Source organism: Xiphophorus couchianus, chromosome 19, assembly GCF_001444195.1.
Source record: "Xiphophorus couchianus chromosome 19, X_couchianus-1.0, whole genome shotgun sequence".
Lineage (NCBI taxonomy): Eukaryota > Metazoa > Chordata > Actinopteri > Cyprinodontiformes > Poeciliidae > Xiphophorus > Xiphophorus couchianus.
The window spans coordinates 17,359,550-17,380,844 of NC_040246.1; the positions used below are offsets into that span (position 1 = coordinate 17,359,550).

Here is a 21,295-nt window from a genome sequence, read left to right on the forward strand (position 1 = left end):
AGCTCATCTTGATGGAAGAAGCACTTTCAGCTCTGTCATTATTGAACAAAAATCTATGTCTGCAACACTGTCAATTAAGAATCAGTTCTTATGTACATGACAGAGTGTTCAAGGTGGCAAAAAAGCAATTAGTCATGTGTTTTTGAAAAAAAAAAGTTACCTGCTGTCATATTAAAGTTGTGGTATTCTTCTCAATTCTTTGCCAGAAAAAGAATGAAGTCCCCCTTAATTAATATGACCCTTTGACAGATAAAAAGTTCTGATTTAACTTCCTGTGACTTTCCAGGAGAGATATTATTTGAAATTGACTTTGAGCTTTATATAATATTTTAATGTCATTCCCTCATCAAAATCATGCACTTTTGATTCTTTCAGGCATGTTTTAGAAATGATTGAATCTCCAAAGGCCGCCATTCAGAGATGCTTGGAGCTTGAGTTCCCAGTCGAACTTCTGCCTCATTAAGCACCTCACCTACACAGCTCCACCAAACTAGTGGCAGCAGCAATTAGCAAAATAGCTAGTGCTCAGTCCAACACTCCTAGAACTAGCTGTAAGTGGCATAATGGAGGAGCACTGTTGTCATGGCCTGATAAAGGGGACGTGTTGGAAAGAATGGGAAATTATTAAGGAGACAGGCCTTTTTTGAGGTGTCAAATTAGACAGTCATTTTTCTTTTCCGCAATCGTTTAATGTGTACAGCATTTTTATAACTGAAGATAACATAGATACTTGATTGTGCTACAAAATGGCACCACGTATCTGGAAAACACAAAATACCACCACCTTTGTTCCGCTAATATCTGCGTAAAACCTTCACATAAAACTGTTGCTTAGAATCAGTACTTTCCATGTGCACACAGAAACAGAAATTATATTAAAAGTTGCAGAAAAAGTCATTAGAATACCAGACAGAAAGAATGAAAGTATGAAAAAAATGTGTCCCCACACAACCTTCTGAGTTCATCTGTGTTATTGTCCTCTTCCATCTTCACTTTTTGCTATGATTCACGTTTAAAAGCTTTTGCATGTTGATGCTGAATAGTGTGTGGGTGGGTGTTAAAACAACTGAACTGGAACTCCTTTAACAAATTCCAAGTTGAAATGCAATTCCTAACTCTCCTAAACCAGTGGTGGGGTTGGATCAGGTTATGGTATCTGAAGAGCTCTGCTGAGTTGGTGCAGTTTGGCTGCCCAATTTGGCAGAAGAAGAACCCAGGATTCTTGGTTTCCTAACTTTATGGAATCTGACGGTGACACCCACTTCAATCTGGATCCTATTAAAGGACTGAGCTCACGAGGATTCTCAAATAAAAGACCAAAATCTGAGTGTGTGAAAATCCCAGTAAATCAGTAGTTTCTGAAATACTCAGACCAGCACCAACAACCACACAATGTTCAAAGTAAATTTCCTGTCTCCAAAATTATGAAGCTCAGTTTAAACTTCAGAATTGTCAAGTCGTTTTGAAAGGCAGCAACTCAATGTTTGGATATATTGCAATCACAGCAATGCATCCAATTACATGGTCGCAACTCAAAGAAGCAATTAGGTTTATCTATCTAACAGAATGGCCAACAAGTGTATTTTTCTTTAAGGTAATGCAAACATTTTAACAACAATAAAACAGTGACTGCACTATATTCTACAAGACAAACAAAATCTTTCCTTTTTATTTAACCCCATTTTTCTTTATTAAGTGTAATACAGATACAACCCTTTAAATCTTTGTGTCAAAATAGCTATTTTATAGTTTTATTTATCTGAGCTCATCTGCTCACTTCACTAATTTTTCAGTTTTGTTTCTCTCAGATATCTGACTGACAAAGATCACAGCTTGATTCCCTGATTTGGCCACCATGTCCTCCATGTTTAGTGTTTAGGGCATAAATCTCTGGTGAATCACCAATCACTTTGTGCTGGTTTTGTGAAACTATTCAGGGGGAATTGAACGGATAGGGGGAAGGTCAGAGTCCATCCTTTCATCTGTCTTTCTGTCCCTCCAAGCTCTTCTCCGCTGCCGTCAGTGTCCACTGACTGACGTCTTCACTCAGCGGTCAGATCCTGGGAGCCATGCCGCAACAACGCCACCTGATACACAACCAATACAACAACAGTAACTAAATAAACATTGGGGCAGAGTGATGGCCAAACCTGAAGCCCTCCTATCAGCCATTCATTCCTCCATCTATCCCTACATCCAGCCCGACCTCCTTCAGCATTGACTTTGGTCTGGTCACTCTTTCCCGGCAGTCAAACTGACAGCTGCCCCTCTTTGTTTGGAAGGAAAGTCAGGCTAATCTGCAGGCTAAAGTCATCAACAGTCCGATTGATTGTGAGCTGCCTCTGTGATGAGTTGACTGCACAGTGGAGCAGTTAAGATGCAGAACAGGGAGCACTTTGCTGGAGAAATGCCTCTAAACCTCTTTGTCTATGGATTTTTATCTGATGGACATCTAAATGGAAGTGACAGAGGCCAAATGTTCAGCCACTTCTTTGCACTATTTCTTACTTATTCCTTCTTTGCAATGTATTTTTGGCTTTTTCAGAATGCTTAACTCACCATTTCCTTAAAATTTTCACTCATTTAGTCTTAATCTCTCCTGGTAGGTTGAAAGAAACTCCTTTTGACCCCAACTTCCAGTGGTTTAATTTTGCAGCCCAACAGGATGTCTCCGAAATGTTGAGATCAGAGGTTCCACTGTGCGTTCAGTTTCAGAAGTCGTCACCCTGAGACAGCCTTTCTGTGGAGGGAAAGTGTTTGCTAATTAGTGCATAGGTCAGCATGCAACAGAATATTTTTGGCCAGTGGAATATGCCTGTACTTTGATCAAGGGAGACTATTCTGATTGAACGAATCATTTGGCTCCAGGCAGCAGAACTTCCTGGGGACACAGGAGCTTCGACCGGGCAGCTGCAGGGTTAATATTATGATGTTAAAGGGAATTAGCTGATGCCTCAGACCAAGACGGCTTAAACTCTTTCACATAACATACTCTCAGACCTTCAGTTCCTTTGATTTATTCCCACAGATGCAGATAAGAACACTGCTAATGGCAAAATCAGTGTCGAGGAGCTGACGTCATGACTTTATGGACTCAAAGAGTCAATCAAATTGCACTGAGGAAAGCTTGAAATATGTTCTGGTGATTCAGATAAATATTATACACAATAGCGTACCATATGGTTGCAAAAATCAAATATTTTACCTTTGGGGAATTTCTGTCTCTGACTTATTTTAAGCACTTAAATAAACATTTCAGCCCTTGTGTCTTGTAATTCAGTAAGAACATTACATCCCTATCTGGTGAAGAAAACCTGCTTTTAGTGAGTAATGTTTCAGCAACACCTTCCTGTCATGTTGTTTTTAGATATATTTTAGCAGTTTTTGATACTCTGTGTGGACATACCTCAATACTGCTGTTACACCTGAATTAGATACATTTTTTTAAGTTCTTGTAACACTTTGAGTTTTTATTTGGTGGTCAAGTTCTCTGAAATATTTTCCTTAATGGGTGACTAAGGATGAAGTCAATAGATCATTTTCATTTGTTTGTGGCTAAAATACAAAGAATGTAAATATTTAGAAATCTGATTCAATCAGTTTGGTGTGTGGGCTTGTCTGAGCTCTGAGGTTAGCCATTGTGAAGTCTCTAATCAGGTAAAAACCTGGTTATCAAGGAGATTTCATCCTAATTTTTAAGTGATTGTGTCTGAGAAAACAGAGTCAGTTTGTAGCTGGTCTAATTCCCGCAATAGTCTGTCATTCTTTGACTTTTCGATCCTCCTCCCTTTGCACTGGCCTGTGGGAGCAATCGGCTGTGTGATAGCATTTGGAGGCATGGCGGAATCAGGCAGCAGGCTGCTCGAGTTACCCTGCAGCTGTCTGCATGATGGAGGGAAAGGCCCTGAAAGCAGGAACAAGCTGAACGCTTTGTGCTGACATTTCTGCTGCTGGAGGGAGGCCGAGGCGGTTTGACAGAGGCCCACTGGGCTGATGAGCTGCTCCTGCTAATGCAAAAGACCCTCCACTGCCATTTTCACTTTTCTGTGTTGAGTTTGACACTGAAGCACCGCTTCTGATGGTGATAAAATACTGTCCATGCTGTCACCAGTGACTCATAACATAATGCTCCTACGTATGAAGTTTTATGGGCATGATTCACAGCCTGTGGCATGAAAGGGTTGCTTTAGTACAAGAAAGCAACTGATGATGTTGCTTCAAAGAGCAACACTGATGCAGAAATCAGGTGAAGGTTGAGTCATCCATTTAACCTTACAAACAAAAAGATTTTTGATTAAATTACTGTGCTCTAGCATACATAGGCATGGTGAAAACCTCCATCCATCCATCCATTTTCTGTTCACCCTTGTCCCTAATGGGGTCGGGAGGGTGAAAACCTATTTATGTTATATAAGTACAATTTCACAATATATTTTTTTCCAGAGGTCATGAGTTTAGTGTTGCATAGGCAGACATCTATGACAGGTTGTAAATGGTAAATGGTAAATGATTCTTCTTAGACTAAACCTACCAAGATTCAGAGCATTAAACAAAACAAAAAGTTTAAAGAGTTAGCAAAGAGGATTTATACTGTAGGAATCAAAAGCAATGCTTATTTAAGCTCAGCCATGCATGCCAGCTTTATTGAGCAGGACATTGAAGGTATGATGCAACATGATACATGAGTAGAGATGACACTGATTATGAGGGAAAATTAGAATCAGAAACAGAACATGTTTCCAATTATTTCACAGTGGATGTTTTTTAAAAGTTATTCCAGACGAGTTTAATCTCAACCCAAGACTTTGGGAAGATGCTACATCACTGACCAGTGTCTCTACTTCCTGTGCTGAAGCTTGGTTGTGCCTTATATTTAGTCTATAAACCTAGACTTAAAGACAGACATTTAAAAGGCCTGGACTCCTAAAGCTTAACAAAAACTCATCCTGCAGATAGTAAGAGAACCCAAACAAAATCTGAAGTTCTCGGGGGTGGATTGTTGATTGTTTAAAATTATAACTGATTGTTGCATCACTTTTAGGGATGTAAAGATGCGAAAATGTAGTATACATGATTACCATAAAAGATATTTATTCCAGAGATTATTATTTGAGTCTAAAACTCTGTATTAAATCATATTCATAATTTTTTCCTTATGATGCCAACTATTTAAGTTCACCAGTCCCTGCAGCAAAACATTTTTCAAACATGATGCTGCCACCCCCGTAAAACACATCTGCGAGTTTTGCTCTTAGTGTATCAGTGTTCCTCCATTTTCCAAATTTCATCATTGATAAACACTTCTTTAGTGTCTTCATCAGATCGTTTTAGCTGGTATTAGAAGTTGGTAAATAGTCCCAACATTAGATTTGTTAAAATGTTGAGGAGACAGCCTGGACATTGTGTTTATCTGACAATTGTGAGGTGTTTGTTTGCAGGGCACAAGTTATGTAACCAGTGCCCTTCATTTGTAGTAAGCACACATGTTTCATTGGCCAATGCAATGGCTAAATGGCTGTTTGGTGAACAATGTTTTGGATTTTCCCAGTTTTCTGAGCTGAGGTTGTCCAAGAGCTGCTTCTGCCTGCAGCTCTGCTACTATTATCATCTAAAAATGCTGCACCTCTCAGCCAAAGATTAGTGGCTCTCCTCCAGGTATTCATGCTTTTCATTACCATATGGAAACACTTCTCTTCATCCCACGACCTCCTTATTCCTCCAGCAGCTCCCCTACCCCCCGTCATACACACGTCCCCTCCTTCCTTCTCCTTTCCTGCTCCTCTTTATAGATTACTGGCATGAAGAGTTGAAGCTGGCTTCAGATCTGTGCAGCTAACCCACAGTGGCTCTGTTTTGCCTGTCTTATTGCCTGCCCGTCTGCCTGCTCTGCGCTCAGCAGGAGGCCCCGCAGTCTTTAATGAAAGTCATGAGGGAGGAAGAGACAGAAGAGGAGGAGGATGAGGAGGGAATGGAAATTTGGCAAGCAAGTGCATGCTAAATGCTAGGAGTGCACAGGTTTGTCTCAGTGCTAAAAAGATTCAACTTTATAAAAAAGGATGTATGTGAGAATCAGTTTCATCATACAGCAACATATAGGTAAGGATATTTATTTGATTGTGAAACTGTGGAAATACACATCTTTTTTTATTATTACACTGCAGCCATGCTTAGTTTTTGGCAGTTTACACCAAGTAAAGTTTCATTACTGATGACTTCAGCTTTTCTTTCTGTTTGATGATTTATTTTTATGTACTTCCTCCACAATCACACAGTCAGCAACACAATCAATATAAGTAAAAGGAGGAGAGTTGTTCATATTTTGAAAGGTAAAATTAAATTCTGTCGCCATGTTCTCCTGCCACACAGGAACACGCGTGGAGGAGTGGACAGGGACATTGATTTTTTCCTCCGAGCAAAAGAAAATTGATAGAAACAAAAGGAGGAAAATGCCTCCATTCCAGAGTAAGAAAAAAATGTTTGGCAATTACAGAAGGCTTGCAGATCAACCTGCTGTCATCACAATAAGGTTTAGAAAACAAAGACCTCCAGTTACCTAAACTTGTTTTAAAATTCCAGAATTATGTCAGAAGGATAATCTGTAAACAGAATTAAACACTTTTAGCCCAAAAATGTATGTACATAATTTGGTAGAATTTAGAAAACTATGTATGTTCACATTTGTGATGATAGAATGAAAATGTTTTTTTTCATCTTATGCCTCCCAAATAACCACCTGACTGGTAGATAGTGTTTACCAGGTAGAATTTGAAATTTGAACCTCCAAAATGCCAGTCTTGCCTCAATTTCTCCAACAGAAGGCCTTGGGCCTTTTATTTACCCTTTCATATATAAACTTGTGTTCAACCTAGTTTGTCTCAGTTCCAGAGGTTTTTAAGATGTTAATTACTGTTCGAAATTTATATGAACACATATTTCCTTTGTATGAATTACATTTTCTTTACCATTTTAATGAGAGGCTAAAATAAATGGGTTTCTATGTCACATATTTCATCCCAGGGAAACATAGTGTTGGACTCTTATTGTCATCTTCAAGGACTGTTATTAAAACGAAAGACCTAACCATACGCAGTACAAAGGTTGACACATGCAGGTGATATGGTTTTATAATTAATAAATTGAGGAACTTATAGACTTACATAACAGGATAAATAGCAAGTAAACAGTGAAACCCAGCAGTAAATGTGAGAAAACAGAGTGCTTAAATACAAAGGAGGAAGACTTCTTGAACAATAAGTCAATGGGTCTTAATTAGCAGAATGTGAAACACCTGTGCTTAAGTGGCGCAAGAGATTTTTGCCTTTAATTTATTTATTTATTTATTTTTTTTATTTATCTCATTGCTTTTTTTACTTGTTATATTTTATATTTGGTGCAGCATCTTGATCAATATTTTTTGTTCAGGAAATTATTAATTTTTCTCATCATCATCATCATACTGATAATCAAACAAAGAGGTGGTGGAGTAACAGTATTGGGCTGTTTTGATTTCACAGGACCTGGAAAACCAGCTGTACTTTAACCGAACCATAAATTCAGTCAAAATATTGTGAATGAAAATGTACAGCAAACTTTTTATGACCTTATGCTAGTTATGCAGTAGGATATCAACTAGTGAACCTCTGAATGGAGCAAATGCAATATGGTTTTGAAGTAGTCTAGTCAGAGTGTAACTTGAATCCATTTGAGAAACAGTTGAATGACCTGAAACAAGCTGTTCATGCTTGAAACCCTCCAATGTGACTGAATTGAAACAATTCTGCAAAAGAACAGAGGGACAAAATTCCTTCTCACTTTCAAAAGCAAAAAGAGTTGGAGCTTACTGATCAGTTCTCAGCTTTGTTTTAAAAATATTGATGGACTTCAATGTGACTGTGTCTTCAGAGACAAAAGTGAACACAACACCGTAGTGAACAACATACACAGCCGAGTCATGTTTCAAGCCTCTTGGTCACCCCGAACAGGCTAAGATGTCATCCAAGTGTTCACCACCTACATCTCAAATAATTTCACACAGTTAAAAAAAATGAGCATGACACATCAAACCACCAACAGAAGATAAAATAACAATGAAGGGGGCGTGCTGTGGTGGCGCAGGGGGTTAGCACGCCCCACGTTTGGAGGCCTTAGTCCTCGACGCGGACGTCGCGGATTCGACTCCCGGTCCCGGCGACCTTTACCGCATGTCTTCCCCCCTCTCCTCACCCTCCTTCCTGTCTGCCTACTGTACAAAAAATACGAGCCACTAGCCGCAAAAACTCTTCGGAGAAAAAAATGGAAAAAAAATAAAAAATAACAATGAAGAACAGAACAAATATATTGACTTGTGAATATATGGAGCATATTCGTATATCTCAAACTAAGTTCCATGAGGGCTGGTTTCCACCAACTACTTCAGGACATCTGACTCAAATAATTAGCTCATTAGCAGAACACAGTATACCTTGACTGCATGCTAAAGAGGTGATTTAGCCCTTTGATTTGGGTATGTATGACGAAGGAGACATATAGAAGTTGAAGCACATCAGCCCTTGTCAGGTTGACAGATATCTAGCAACAGCCACTTGTAGGAAAGATGGCTTTTTGTTTTGTGTTATGTCATGATAAAGACATGAAAATATTAGTCTCCAAGAAGCTCACACAATAAAGCTGAATATAGATCAGTGGGCTACAATTTTTTTTGGCCCTTGATGTGAAAAGATGTTTAATCTAAAACCAAGAAATCTGTAATGGAGTATACATTGCACACTATGTGCAAATAAAAGCAGAAATCATTTACCTAAAGTAAATTTCACACCTAAAAAGGAGACACTAGCTGTTGTAAATCCATCCGTGTTTTTGAAAGATATGTCAATGAAACAGAGCGATTCAGATTATAATAAAGAATTCCACTATAAGATAAAAAAAAATAAACTTTGAGAATCTTTACATTTAAGCACTTCTGTTTCTTCTTAAAGCTCCGTTCATAATAACGCTCCATAAGTACAGGCTGTTTAACAAACTGTAAACGTCTCTCCTCCTGCAGCGCTTGAGCCCAGCTTTAATAAAGGTGAGATAAAAACTCTGCCATACACTCCTGCTCTTCATAAAATGTCTGGAGGGCAGAGAGCGATAAAGTGGCGGGGTGGGCTTGTACCTCCGGCCTTATTAATTGGCTGGGCCACTGGGGCCCCCGGGGCCGAGGCTGTTACCTGTGTGAAGAGAGGCGATTGATGCCTCCCCTTTGACCGAGCCCGGCTCTCAGCCCGGCTCTGCTGAGACGCTCTCTAATTAATCCACTCTTACTGTTGTAATAGGCTCCTCCTCAGGGGAGCGCTCGGCCTTGACTATAAGCTCCTCCTTTCCTCCCCCCCTTCAAATATGATTTCTCCTTTTCATGGTAAACAACAGGCTCCCTCGTGGGACGGACAGAGATGAAGGAGGACGGATTTAAAAGATGCAAGTACCGGCGAGTAGCAGGATGGGGAAGAATATTCTGTAAGGGATCTGCTGACTGATACTCGCTGATGCTGATTACAGCAACACTTTCATACTCTAAGACGTGGACTAAAGTGACTTTACACATCACAGCCCTGTCTCTGTTCGCATAAAGGTTAAGATGTTGTACGAAAGGACAAACTCTCCAGGGATGATGACATGCTGCCTTCAACTACTCTGACATTTTTACCATAATTCCTCACAACTCAACAGAAAATACAGAGTGCAATTATCTTGACAGTGGCCATTGGTTTTGCTAGAGTGCATGCATATGTCTCTGTAGGCTTTTGCAATTCACACAAGAAGTTATAATGGTGGCAAATATTACAGAACGTCTCAGGTAAACTGTGATGTCAGCAGCTCCGAAGTAAAAGTCGTTAAAGAGTGGGATTTTTCTGAAAACAAATTTGTCCCAAGAGGAAGTGTATTCTGTTCCAGTATTCTTGAAATTCACTTTCCAAAGCCCAGAAAAAAAGTTCAATAATTTGGTTAGAAAAGTTTTATGGTCCTTAGTCAACAATTATTTTGCATTTCAGGCTGCAATGCTTTCAATTAAGCGGAGCTCCAGTTTAACTTTGCTCACATTAATTATCTCAACAAGTAGAGGGCTTTGTAAAATAATTAATACAAACTAAACTTTACAACAACATACCACAATACCACCACAAACATTAATGTATTATATTAAGTATCATGTAATACACCAACAGAAAGCAGGGTATATTGAAATGAGAAGAAATATGTGGTTTTGAAACTTTAAAAAATTGTATTTGAAGGCATTTGTGTTTACACTCATTTACTCTGATACTCCTAAATAAATTCCATTGTAACCTCCTCCAATCAGATGTTTTCTAATTGATGGAGTCCAACTACTGTATGTGCCAATATAAATTCAGCTTTTCTGTGAAGAACTCGGGAGAACCCCAAAGAAAGGATTCATCTGAGTAGCACCCCATGGTTGTCCAAAAACCTTTTTATTGTAAGCACAAAATTAATTCAGACATTTTCTCCACTTGATCAGAGCTGGATTATGCGAGCTACAAGTGAACAAAATGGTAGCATATTCCTTGTTTTATCCTACGATGATAAAGATTTAATTATCTCTTTATTGTGACATTTGTCATAATAAACTGTCTTGAAAATGAAACTAAATATACCTGCAGAGCTGCTCATGTTGTGATTGAAATTAAGAAACATCATAAGATGCCTACTGACCTTCAATCTCAGTGCTCTAGGAACCAAGTGTGCACTCCATGCACATGTGAATACTGGATTTATGTTTGATTTCACAACTTTGCAGAATGAGGTTGCCTGTTGAACTCTCTCACAAATGATAACAATAAAACTAGAAAAGTGTGATATTCATTTCATGCATATTCAAAACTTACCTGCTAGGTGTCATTGCAATAATAAGCACTAAGCTGCTCGTCTCTATAGGCCTTGCATACTGATGGCGCGCGCCTTGCTCAGAAACAGCTTGAATCCAGAGTCACATATACAGCTCACTAATGAGAAAACAATAGGGGAGCCTCGGCTCAGTCTCGCGCCTTTTTCCTCACACATTTCCATATACTTTCTCTAGTCTCTTCCCCTTTTTCTCCTGCAAATGTTCTTGTTACTCTCTTCACACTCTGTCCTCCTGTACAGTGCAGTGTGAGCATGTCTCTCTACGTGGGAGGTTGGGTGAGAATTCCCCTGAGCTCTGGTCTGGAGATGGAGACGCTGACGGTCTCACCTATCAAAGCCTCAGGCAGGGGTTCCACACACCCATGTAACTGATATTATTTCTATTTGATGATTAAGCCACAAGACCAACTGTGGCTGCTGCAGCATTTTTCACTCGGGGAGGAAGGTTTTCTTGGGCTGCCGTGGAGACGGTAAAGCAAGTTGCTGGTCTTTATAACGTGTTACCCAAAGGGAAAATCAAGCAATGATACTCACTCAGTGGTCTTTTGGAAATAAGTACAGGCCTAACTGGTCCTCAACTTTTCCATCTATAGCAAAGAGCATGTAACAAATTTGTCAGACCAATGTGTGCTGCATTTGCAAACAGTATTCATATCTGGGTCAGTTTCTCCTGTTTAACCACATGGTGCAGCTGCATTACCAACATTCAGATGGAGAAAAAGATTAAATGTATTCTTCCAGTTTGCAGAGGAGCATAGTTTCAAGGCCTGATTTTAAGTACAAAATCCACCATAAGAGTTTTTTGCACATGCAGAGGGTGAATAGAATTTACTTTAAAATAACTTTAAAATATATGTTATGTAATTTAATTGCTCTTTAAATGTTTCAGAAATGCTTTCTGAATTGATCATCTATCACAACTGCAAGTTAAAAAACATTGATTGAGAGTATAACTTGTTTTCAGATTTAGATTTTATTTAATGTAGAGCAAATATGGCAGGACAGTGACAGTTGGATGCATGGACTCTGCATGTTCTCCCTGTGGATGAGTGGGTTCTCTCTTTTTACTCTAGTTTCCACCCAGACTCACGACTCTTATGTCAACTGACTACTCTAATACTGCCATTAGGTATGACATAGGGCTCAATCCTGCCCAAAACCTTTAAACGTCAGCAAAATATTTACAGGACAAACTTTATTTTTTTTTTTTTTTACTAAAACCTCATAGAACACTGAATTAAAGGGATTGACTCTCATTCTAGATTTCAATTGATGTTCTAGGCTTGAAGACACCAAGGTTGGGACCCTTAAGTTTCCAAACGTGACACTTTTCTTTCCATGACTACACCTTAGGATCCTGTCAGTGAATGCTGCAAACAGGCTGTAGAGAATTAATCCATTCTCCATGCTAAGTTCTTGATGTATGAGACTGAAGAAGAATCAGTGAATTGAATTCATGAATTCCATTTATTAATACCAAAATACAGCTGGTCCATTTCGCATGCCAGGAGTTAGCAGGACAAAATGGCAACAAGCAACACTTGGTAACTTCCTTGGTTAGCTTCTGTTTAAGCGGTGCCCTAAAGAGGGTTTTCCTGAAAAACTCTGGTTGCAGCTTTTCAAGCAAAATGTCTGTGAAGGGTTTCCCTTCTAGACTCATGACCTCTTTGACCCCATTTCAGTTACATGAATATGGATCAGCATCATTGTGTAGTTAGATACAAAGTAGCATCTAACATATCATAAAATGTAAACCTTCCGAACTAGTGCAACTATTACAACTTAATGATGGAGTTCAAGATGTGGAAGGTTATGGTCAGTTGAGGAGGTGCTCATAACTCATTTCAGTCTCTATCCAACAAAGATCACTCCATTATCAAACAGTGTGTGTTACAACCTGCAAGGTCACACAAGAGTCCATTTTTTGGCAATTAAAGAGTAGTTGTGTCCAGGGATGCAAAGATAAAGTAACGAGACCATGAGGGTTTGTTATTCAACTTTAAGATTTGACTATCATCTTTAGCATTGTATGGCCAGTAGTATATTAAACATATTTCTCATTCTGATAGCTTCTGATATTTTTTCAAGAGTATGTGCAGGACTGATCAGGACTTATCTGATATATTTTGTGCAGCACAAACTGTTTTAATCAGAGAACTAAGGTGCTTTAGGAGCTCCGCGTCCCTGCGCCCTGCTCCCCCAGCCGCGGCCAGCTGCCACTGTGACGAGGATGAGGCCAGTTGCACAGTCACCTGGGTCTGGGCCTGGAGGACAACAGCTGATGATGAATTGTTCATTTGTTCTGGCTGTACCCAGGGAGCAGGACTCAGTGAGAGACAGAGCCTGGGGCCATTACCCTGCCACAGCATATGCACCGCAATTTTAACCTTCTGATTTCGTCCAGAAATCCCTCCTAAACACTCACACAAACGTTGTCTTTACACACATCCTCTGGCTGACAACACGACCCTCCCACCCCTCTCTGACCCAATTTTGACGTGCAGTGAGAGGGTCACCAAAGGTCACGTCTGCATGGAAATTCAGGGTTAGAAGGAGGAGGAGGGAGCATTTGTGGGACTAACAGCCAGAGGGTGCATCTTATGCACACGCCTACACACAAACGCAAAACGATGCAAACATTCATGCCATCTCTGCAGGGGGCCAAGAGTGTTTTGACACTTTCACTTATACATGGAGAAACATCAGTGTTAGGAATGCACTGAAACTGAACACATGTAATGCAGACAGCGAGAAATGAGCATGAACAGGTTGAGAATGGAGTGCAGGTGCAACACAAAAAGCATGTGGTCAAAAAAGGTGAATGTTAAACTTGATTTTTTTCAACACACATTTTTAATCTCTAATCTATAAAACAAACCTACTAAGGTTGTTCAGCTGAATAATCTAAATTATAACAAAAACCAGAAGAAAGAACAATAATTTAATACATATTCTTAAGAATGAAATTACATTATTTAATGGAAGCATAGGAAGGAATTGGTAAAAAAATAAAAAAAATAAATAAATAAAAAATCTCCTGCACAAAAGCCACAGAAGATGAAACAGCAATGCATCTGTGTGCATGATTCACCTTGGCTCAGAAATGATCAACGATTAAATTCACATTCGTATCACAAACTATTGACTGATATATCTGATTGTCTGCAGTCTACCATCTTAACAAAGAAAGCTCCCAAATTATTATAGAAGTAAAAAGTAAATTATGTTGAGCAAGGACATTTCAAAAGGAACGTGATTCACCTGGAACAGAGTGAAGGTGGACAGACATTAGAAATATTAGTATGTATGAAGAGAGAGAGGCCTGCGGATTTATAAAGTGCTATTTATTAACACAGATTGATCCATGTGTCTTTGAACATGACATTCCCCCACAGGGTGCTCCAGACAGACGTTAATCCCTGTTCTGTGCAGAGAAATCACAGCGATCGGTTCTTCCTCAGCGAGGGTCATTTTCCCTGGAATATTCTACTAAATTTGGGTCTAAGACAATGAACAAATCGACTTCAGCGATTATGATGACCCCATGCTATTTTTTTTTAAATGTAATGTGACCATCTTCAACACTTTCTCTGCCGTCTGTATAAAGTCCAGACCTTTGTCAAACATCTCTCCTGCGGACTAATTGGTTGATTCCAACCTTCAAAACTTTGCAAGCAGATGCTGCAGCTTAGCAGCATCCCAGAGAAACAGGGAAACAAATAAATAATAAAAACAATTAGAAGTCCACTATTGATGCATAAGTAGAAGCAATCAGTAAAACAAGCAACTAGTTAATTCTTATCTTCAGAGAAGGAAGACAGGCATAAAATTAACCTGCAGTCCTTTGAATCTAAAATTAGAGAACATTGTGTAGTAATTATTAAACTTATCAGTTCTTGCTTTGTACAGAAATAAAGCAGTACTATTTTAAATGCCCCGCTTATGTGTCCAGTGACAGAGAATTTGAAATGACAGCAGCAGGCTGGAGCTGTGATCAGAAAATAAACGTAGCAGTTGGCACCTTTGGTTTTTAATATAAAGAGCATAAAATTGTGAAAGTCAGAACATGTCTGCAAACAAAGGAGATAATGAACTGCTTTTAGCCTAATTTATGGGTCACGTTTTTCTTTGACATCCCAGTTGTGATTTAAATGACAACCAATAAGTAGGTATCACAGGAGACGGCTTTGTTGGCTCTACCATCGCTCCTTGTCCTAATTAGAAAACGTGGGAAAAACTAAGGTCAGACTGATGACAGATAACCAGGAAGTTGCTCTGATGGCTGCTTACTTGACCTTTGACCTCTCAATTTAGGGCAAATGGGTCATGTTCAAGTTTCATGAGATGTGCACTGGCTGTGCACACATGGAGATGAGTTTCTAACAAGGAAGGGTCGAGGTTATGACCTGGCGTCCACTAATGATGACCTGAGATGGCTGCAGCATTTATCAGCTGGAAACAATAGACATGCCCCGGTGGGTTCATATGAATATTTCAGGATCGTCTCAGAGAAGCAGATAACTGATTATCCTGTCAGAGCTCCACGAAGACTGTAGATGAGGGGGAAAAAAATCAACCTCTCATTCAGTCACAAATCAATTATTATTTAAAGTCAGTGTCAAGGATAAATAATTTAATGCATTAGTCCATCTGTTGTCTGTATGCTGCTCTGAATCTTTACCTTTTCTCCATTCTTTGAAAATTATCTAATGTTAAACTGCAATAATAATAATAGATATTGCTGGAATTGATGTCTGGGTCCATGCCAGCTCCCAAGATTCCCAGAGTCATTACAGAGAAGATTAATTCCCTCCATATTTGTACATCCAATTTGACCATTGCAGTCCATTGATCCCAGCATACCTTGTGGTACTCCAGCCTGACCCCCAGCATCTGTCTGAGACCACCCAATGCACAGAGCAGCACAGGAGGAGTATACATGAGACAGTGACCAGTCTGTACTGTATGATATTAGGGTTTTAAAGAAGCACATGATTTTCCTGGTTATTAATGCGTGTTTAGATTTTTAAGATTTAAGTTGTATAAATACAGAACTGGCTTGCCATCAAGTTAAAGAATTGAATCATGAAAAGATCAGAGTCATCAGACCACGTGACCTTCTCCATTGTTCCTGAATCCAATTGTTATGCTCACTTGCAAACTGAAGCCTGTTTCTCTAGTTAGCCTCACTGATTCATATTTTTTTTAAAGCTACACAGCTGTACAGTCCCAATCTGTTGAGTTCCCCTTTCACAGTTCCATGGAGAAATGCTCTTACTTTCACTATTAAACATAACCCTAACTTTTACTGTTGTCTTTCTGTGATTTCCTTTCAAGTGATTGTCAGTAACAATTGTTAAAGATTTTATTTCTGAACATATTTCTTCCTCCAGGATGATGGTTTCTCACTTTCCATCAAGATTTTAGCAATATGTTAGATGACCTTTAATCCAATCCAGTTTTAAAAGTTTCTGGAATCTCCTCATTGATGCCAATGACTTACCCCTTCTTTAAAAGACTAACATCTTTTCCATGACCATTGGATGTTTCTTTCAACATGGTCACAAATCCATGTTGTTTTAGAAATGAGAAGACACTCATTGGATCAGTTTGGGTCAAGCAATTTGCTGCCAGTTTTCACATTACCAGAAAATAGTGCCTGGAAATACAAAATGTTTATGGGCTTTTATGGGTAAATGAGCTGCAAAAATACTGAAATTCCTACTGTAGAAACACTGTGTTACTGTTGCTACCTTTAGGAGGCAAAAGAAATAAGCAAATCAACTCACAAAATAAGTACTTTCAGATCAGGTTAGGGTTGCCAATCAACTCACTTTGTTTACTGTCAGTATGTTAACAACCTAACAGCATGAAGTCTGAATGTTGATTATTAAACATTCTCACAGCTGAATTATTTTTCAGCCTAAGCACATTCATGTGTCACCAGCTCACCTGTTCCCAGAAGTTTCATCTCGACTTCAGATATGAGAAAAGAAGAACTTTTTATTCTGGAACATGATGAAAACCAGGATCAGGTATTAATTCACCTCTCACTCCTAATTCGGATGGGAACGCAGGGCAAGTCTGCTAATAACCGCCGACCGGTGGAAACAGAAAACGGTAGGGAAGGAGAGGGGAGGGTGGAGGAAAGCAGATTGTGAGAAGAATAAAATTTCCACGGCTGATCTGCAGGAGCAGTTGTCGGGAGGTTAAGGTGAAGGCCAATCCAGCTGTAAGAGAGGCCAGGATTAAAGTCTTTGAGATATGGATCCACGGGCTCTCCAGCTCTCAGTACCAGGGCTTAAGTATCATATCCGTGGACAGACGATCAATACCCTGCCTTTCTTTTTCCTCCGTCTTCAAGGGGATTTTTTTGGCAGTGCTTTCATGGGGTCCTCTCCTTATGCCCCTAATGACACTGTGGGAGCTGCGCTTCAGGCCGCAGGGCTTCAATCCCAGCCGCTGTCGAGTCAAGGGAGGATTTCATCCAGAGCATGTTCCCTGTACATATCTGTAAGAAAACATTCTTATTTCACATGTCATACATCGTACAGTATAAGCTCTCCATGGGTGATATGTAGCTGAGAGACAAACCATCACATCTGTGCTAAGAGCAGATGATATGTCCAATGGACATTTTTTTTAGTCATTTACCTGCAAATTAACACTCATCTAAATTATTTCCTTACATTATATTGAAATATTTCTGTTGGTTCAGTGACATAATATTATGTTGCTCCTCTTTAGTGTCCAGTTAAATGAGAACAAACACAATGCTTGTGCTTGTCAGTGTTAGATTATGGATGTTGATAAAATCATTAGCTTTTATGTAGGGAATTGTAAAAAATTGGCTGATTGTAAAAATATTGTCCAGTAAATTACTAGACATTACACATTTATAAGCAGTTGTTGCCTGCCTCTTACTATGCGGATGTTGTATAATTTCAAGGTCTGTTCTATAATTTGGGTCACCATAACACTCCAGCCTGGAAGTTCAAGTTCAAGTTTATTTTTAAAAATGAGAGAATAAATATAAACATTTATATATAAATACATAACACTATAGCCAGGTGTCTAATTTCCATTTTTAGTTCCATTGGCAGCTTGATGTTAATGAAGAATAATAAATACATGGATAAAAAACACAAAATACCTCTATGGAATAAGAAGTAGAAAAATAAAACAAAGAATATAAAAAAATAGAAGGCAGTTGAATTATATTAATGTCTTTATGACAGCATGGCGCAAGAGAGGGATAGATGTGTTAAAGCTTCATCTGCAGCAATGAGAAATTTGGTTTGTGGTAAAGAAGGTGGGGAGCTGAGAGATTAATCTAGATGTTACTGCAGACAGACGCCAGCAGGAAAGTTCATGTGGAAAAACACTGAAAATGCAATAGAATAAGAAGAAATCCTTAAATCTACCATTCTTAGATGGCCTTCTGTAAACGGAGAACTGAGACAGGACACAATAATTCATCTAGATTATAGGATTCCTGTATTTTTATTAAGTCTTATTTTAAATATGGATAGTAACTTCTGTATTTCAAAGTTTCCATGGAATTAAACAAAAAGGAGGAATTGTATCTAAGTAGTTAAAAACTTAGTGTAAGAAAATATGAAAGTATGTGTTTAAAAAACTCAATGCATTGCCAAGGTATCCATAAAGTGATCTACATGGACAAAGAAAAAGAATATAGTTTTATTTATTTGGTTTTTAGGTACCTGAAGAAAAAGAGTTCAGATAAATCTCTGACTTTCTGTTTTAAATTCTAATACAAGTCTGTTGAGAAACAGAGAAAGAAAACCCAGCAAAACAACCAGACCCTGTTTTCTTTGTTTTTTTGTTTTTTTTTGATGGGACATAATAAATGGGAAACTTTTGGTTTGACTTGAAATGACAAAAACTTTGACATGAAACAAAACTGGGATGAGTTCCAGCCACAACCTTTGGTAATGCCACGGGCCACCTCTGATCTGGGATTGGTAGCCAACATGAATCAAAACGATCGATTGACCCTCGGCTGCACAAGAAACACATGACCTGGAAACAACAAGGCTTGCGACTCCAGTGTCGTGCCGTGAGGCAGGTCCAAATCATAGGTGAGGATTTGATGAGGTTCTGAGGTAACAACTGCTTCAAAGACTTTCCAAGTCAAGGGTGGTGGGAGGGAATAACGAATTGAAAACTTTTTCTCTTTACATTTCTAAAACCCTTTACAAAAGATGGAAAATAGGACAATTTCAAGCTTTGGAGTTCAGAGGAAAACCCCTCATGCAGAGACCAGGGACCTTCTCATGTTCTCCACAACACCGTAGTCATCAGTATAAAAAGGCAGAGTTTGGCGCCTGTACAGAGGTGGATTACAGCTAACCATGCGGTAAAGCCGGAGCATGTTGTTCCGTGCACACATCCCCAGCAGCCAACGCTGAAAGCATGACGCCCCCTCTTTAAAGCTACCGTTATGCCCTCCATTTCACGAGTCCCCGTTTTCCAGAGGGTCAGTGTTCAAATTTGATTTCACGCACTACACTGGCAATGCTGGCTGGCAGCGGCTGTGAAAAGACTGAGGGATGAGGGAGAGATTAGCCAAGTTATGCTCACCTAATTGAAACCAAATGACCTCTCTGGGCAGCTCTCAGAGCATGATTAAAGCCTGGTCTTGGGCACCTCTGTTTACTTTAAAAAATGGTTTTTCCAATAAATCGACACCCAGCACGGCCGATGAAGTCAGGAGGGAAGATTTGAGGCCGCAGCCGAGTCACAGAGCCGCGAAAACAGCTGCTTTAAATAGATTCAATTAGAGCTGGCTCTTTTCTCCTCAGAGCATCACAGCGCTTTCATGTCTGCGTCGGGCTGAATTTCCAAATATGGCCGCCAAGAGATTACTGCTGACACATTCCTGTAAACTGTAAGAGATGCATCAGGCCCCAGCTTTTAGGGTTCTGCCAGTGCCGGCCTGGCAGCCAGCGCTGAGGACAGCGGTGCCAGGAAAGCAATCCGGCTGTCCCAGAGCGAGGGCCTCCAGCCAGGACGGCCCAAGTGGAAAGTGAACCTGCAGCGAGAGTTAGAATGAGCTCCAAGAAATAAATATGTGTGGAAATGACGGAGAGTGATCAAACTTCAGCGTGTGTTTGATATGGCTGTGATCATGCTCACCTCCCACTGTGCAAACTCTCTTCTGTGTTTAAATCACTCTCATCGTATATTTTCATCCCTTCTAACGTGGAGTGATTCAACACTTCATTGCTGTTTCATCCTTCTCAATTCTTGACTCACATTCTCTTAAACTGCTGAAAATAAATCACATTCGATAAGAGGACCAGTTTATTTCTCCCAGATGAGAACAGAGCATTGGTGCTGTTTAGTCTGGAAAAAAAAAAAAAACAGTTTTAATGAGGTTTGGAAAAGACTGAGGAATATACAATAAAAGACAGAGGGCACAGATGAAACCCTTTGTGGTCCAATTGACACACCTGTTAGGTGATGTACTCGGGTGGAAGTTAAGACTTGTAACTCCTGTTTTGGGTGTTTGGTAAGACCCTGATGTGGTTAATAAAAAGACTAGAGAAGCGATGTTAAAACAAATCCCCCAATGACTGTAACCTACACCAGACTTGGTGGTTTGTTCTTTAACATCAGAGGCATGCAGACTGAGCCAAGCCTGCTTTAGTGGAAATTACAACAAAATACAAGAGTGTTAAATTTCCTGTTTGGTCTGATCCACATTTTTCTTTTTTTCTTCTTTCCTCTAGGAAGTTTGAAAAATGTTTCAAGAGCACATTCAGGGAATCAATTAGAATTTTCACATTCCATTCATTCTAATTTAAAATTAACCGTCATTATTCTTTCATTAATAATTTCTTAAGGCATAGTTGGCGTGAAAGCAGACAGCAGTTTGTGGTGGTTGTTCCTGAATCAACTCAGAACTTCAGTATTTCAAAGAACTGAACAACCCATCTCACAGGTTTTAGGGACGTGTGTAAGATTAGTTTTGCCATCTCAGATATTGACAAAGAATAAAAAGGTAAAGCAAAGCTTTCTGCTGGTGCTGATGGAGAAGTTGTTCTAGTGGACTAATGCAGGAAAAACAAAGTCAGCAGCATTGGTGTATGGTAGCCATTATCTACCTCCTCTTTCAGTGATTAAAAGCAATCGGCTGTCCTCTTGCCTCAAACCCCGGCCTTTGGCCAAACCACCAACCACAGTTATTTCTCCTGGTCCCAGAGCACCATTTAATCATGTACGCACGCTTCACTATTGTGGTAGGACCTGTTTGTATATTCTGGGGATAGCTAAAGGGGAGGGGAGGAGAGAGTAATGGAAATAGAAAGGGATGAAAGGCAAGTGATAGAGAACAAAATAACATAAAATGTTAGCTTTAATACCTTAC

The 21,295-nt window shown here is 39.5% G+C and overlaps 1 long non-coding RNA gene across 1 annotated transcript; it reads right to left on the bottom strand.

Moving 5' to 3' along the window:
* Positions 1 to 1,688: 1,688 nt before the first annotated feature.
* On the bottom strand, positions 1,689 to 11,040 carry LOC114134583 (uncharacterized). Its single transcript, XR_003593414.1, has 3 exons — positions 10,884 to 11,040; positions 2,560 to 2,740; positions 1,689 to 2,087 (listed from the first exon to the last, which is right to left on the bottom strand). It is a non-coding gene; the product is annotated as an uncharacterized LOC114134583 (long non-coding RNA).
* Positions 11,041 to 21,295: the final 10,255 nt, after the last annotated feature.